Source organism: Gekko japonicus, unplaced genomic scaffold (assembly GCF_001447785.1).
Source record: "Gekko japonicus isolate JY-2015 unplaced genomic scaffold, Gekko_japonicus_V1.1 scaffold5573, whole genome shotgun sequence".
NCBI lineage: Eukaryota > Metazoa > Chordata > Lepidosauria > Squamata > Gekkonidae > Gekko > Gekko japonicus.
In genome coordinates this window covers 6,859-10,287 of record NW_015168212.1, presented here as the reverse complement: position 1 = coordinate 10,287, position 3,429 = coordinate 6,859, and positions in this window count along the sequence as shown.

The following is a 3,429-nucleotide window of genomic DNA, read 5'->3' as shown; positions in this document are numbered from 1 at the left end:
CTGGTGGTGGTTTCAGTCAGTGTTGGTGGTGGAAAGGGCCATCAAGTTGCAGCCGACTTTTACCAATCCCGTGGGGTTTTCGAGGCAAGAGACGTTCAGAGGTGGTTTGCCATTGCCTGCCTCTGTGTAGTGGCCCTGGTATTCCTTGGAGATCTCCCATCCAATTTCTAGCCAGGGCCGAACCCTGCTTGGCTTCCAAGATCTGACGAGATCAGGCTAGCTTGGGTTATCCGGGTCACTCAGCAGGGCTCTTTTTGTAGAAAAAGCCCAGCAGAAACTCATTAGCATAATAGGCCACACCCAACAGCAGAAACTCATTAGCATATTAGGCCACACCCCTGACAGCACAGCTCATTAGCACATTAGGCCACAGGAACTCCTTTGCATGTTAGGCCACACACCCCTAATGTAGCCAATCCTAATGAGTTTCTGCTGTTGGGTGTGGCCTATTATCCTAATGAGTTCCTGCTGGGTGTGGCCAACTTGGGAGCCAGCTGGAACTCCGTTCCTGTGCGTTCCTGCCCAAAAATAGCCCTGCGGGTCAGAGTCTTAGTCAAGGGTTACACCTCCTTCTCTTCCCCCATCCAAACTAGACTCCCAGGTGGCACCTTTTAGAATTTTTAAAAAGGCTGGGCAGATCTGATCACAGATCTCCGGCACCTTCTCCCAGAGTGATGTTGTGATCTGGCACCTAGGAGACACCAATGCAAAGCCGGCGCCACTCAAAAGTCTGACGTCTGCAATGCCGTGTATAGTTGAGAACCAGTTTGGTGTAGTGGCTGGGAGCGAGGACTCTAGTCTGGGAGAGCCGGGTTTGATTCCCCACTCTTCCACATGCAGCTGCTGGTGTGACCTTGGGTCAGTCACAAGTTCTCTCAGAGCTGTTGTCTCAAGGGCAGTTCTCGGGAGAGCTCTTTCAGCCCCACCTACCTCACAGGGTGTCTGTTGTGGGGAGGGTGAAGGGAAAGGAGATTGTAAGACGCTCTGAGACTCTGTTGGGTAGTGAAGGGCGAGGTATAAACCCAATCGCTTCTTCTTCTTCCTACGCATCAGTCATTGGCGCGATAAACAATGATGTCACTTGATTTCTCTGCTCTTGTGTCTTTCAGCTGGTGGGTTTCGTCTATGCCTGTTACGTCGTCAGTGTTTTTACAGAAGAAGAAGACAGCTGTAAGTATTCCATCACTGGAAACCCTCGGCCGTGGGGTTGGATCAAACGCTCTTCTGCCAAGGACAAAACACCTGGAGCCATGTATAACCATGTAGGACAAAGGCGGTTATAAGGGGGCATTCTCACCTGCATTTTTGCTCCTCAGTGACTGTAACATCAGTGAGTGACCTGACTGTGAGAAATGGTCATTGCCAATCAAAAACCACAACAAGGAGGTTATGGCTGCAGCCACACACACTAAGTAATCCACTTTCAGTCCACTTTCAATGCACTTTCCCACTGGATTTTGCCAGTTCACACAGTAAAATCCAGTTTAAAAGTGCACTGAAACTGGATTGGAAGTGGATTACTTCGTGTGTGTGACCACAGCCTCAGTCACCTTAGGGTAGAACAGGGGTACCCAGTCTTTTGAAAACTGCTGGCAACTTTGGAATTCTGACACGTGGTGGGCACAGCTACAAAATGGCTGCCACCAGAGGCGGAGCCAGCTACAAGATGGCCGTTGCAGGAGGCGGAGCCAACCACAAAATGTGACGGAATGACACTTCAGAATTTTAGGCAGAAGCTCTGTTTAACAGGGTGCATGAAGAAATTATTTTAAAATAGTTCCGTGCCTACTCACACAGTAACCCAGTGAAGACCCTCGCGCTGTGGTGGCAGCTGTTGCTGAAGAAACGTTTCAAAAATCTGCCCAGCCAATCAGATCTGCAGTGGCCAATCAGAAGCCTTGCTAGGCCAAAGCCCCACCTGGCCCCGCCCACTTTCTAAGAACAATTTCTGTTTGAGGGAGGCTCCTGGTGATGAAGGAAAGCGGCAGCTCTAATGGAATGGATCTGTTGGATTCAGTTCAGCCAGCTTGGTGTAGTGGTTGGGAGTGCAAACTCTAATCTGGGAGAACCAGGTTTGATTCCCCACTCCTCCACATGCAGCTCTCAGAGCTGTTCTGTCAGGAGCAGTCCTCGAAAGAGCTCTCTCAGCCCCACCTCCCTCGCAGGGTGTCTGTTGTGGGGAGGGGAAGGGAAGGAGATTGTAAGCCGCTCTGAGACTCCTTCGGGTAGTGAAAGGTGGGGTATAAATCCAATCTCTTCCTCCTCCTCCTCCTTTTCTTCTTCCTTGCAAATGGCAGCCAATAGAAATGGATGTGAGAAAGGTCTGGAATCTTGCAGATGGGGGATGTCCTGTCCCATGTTGAAATTAGTAGGCAGAACTTGGGAGGGAGGGGGAGAGGGCAAGAGGAGAAGAAAGGTTGGCGTGGCCTTTTCGGTGGCAACCCCTTAAGGCTCGTCTGATTCCAACTTTAAAAAAGTATTTTTCTTGGGAAGGCCATTGGCCTCTTCAGCTGGAAGTCACCCAGTGTGGACCGCTCGTGGGGTGTTCATGGACTGGCGGTTTTGCCCCAGAAAAGATCGATGGAGGCTTTTCTTGCCAGCACAGGAGACCGCCTTTGTTGCTGCAAGACGTCCCTCAATGAGGAAGACATCTTCTCATCAGTTATGAATTGCAAGGCATAAACCACCAGAGTACAAGAACTGGTGAATGTGCACCCCCTCCCCCAGTGGACCAAATAATGCCCCCCAGGGCTATTTCGGTGTGGGGAAATGTTGCAGGGGTAGGAAAGCTTCAAGTCTCCCCCCCTCCCCCACGCAGTGGTCCTGATCTGAATTGGCTTCCTGTCGTGCTTGGGAAATTAGTTCCCAGTATCTGGAGTCTGAGTTAGGGCTCTGAGAGTCGGATCGGGTCCCAGCTCGTTTAAACTAGTCGCATCTCATTCAGTTCGGTGTAATGGTTAAGAGCGGCGGACTTTAATCTGGAGAACCGGGTTGGATTCCCCACTCCTTTACATGCAGCCAGCTGGGTGACCTTGGACCAATCACAGTTCTCTCAGAGCTGTTTTCTCAAGAGCAGTCTTTGAAAGAACTCTTTCAGCCCCACCTACTTCACAGCATGTCTGTTGTGGGGAGGGGAAGGGAAGGGGATTGTAAGCCGCACTGAAATTGCGAGCAAAGGGCATAGTATAAATCTAATTATTTCTTCTCCTTCTCCTTCTCCTTCTCCTTCTCCTTCTCCTTCTCCTTCTCCTTCTCCTTCTCCTTCTCCTTCTCCTTCTCCTTCTCCTTCTCCTTCTCCTTCTCCTTCTCCTTCTTCTTCTTCTTCTTCTTCTTTTTCTTCCTCCTCCTCCTCCTCCCTCCCCCCGTCTTCTAAGAAAACATGCTTAGGAGTGTGTTAGAATTCCTTAACGTTGTCCAGATTGTACTCTC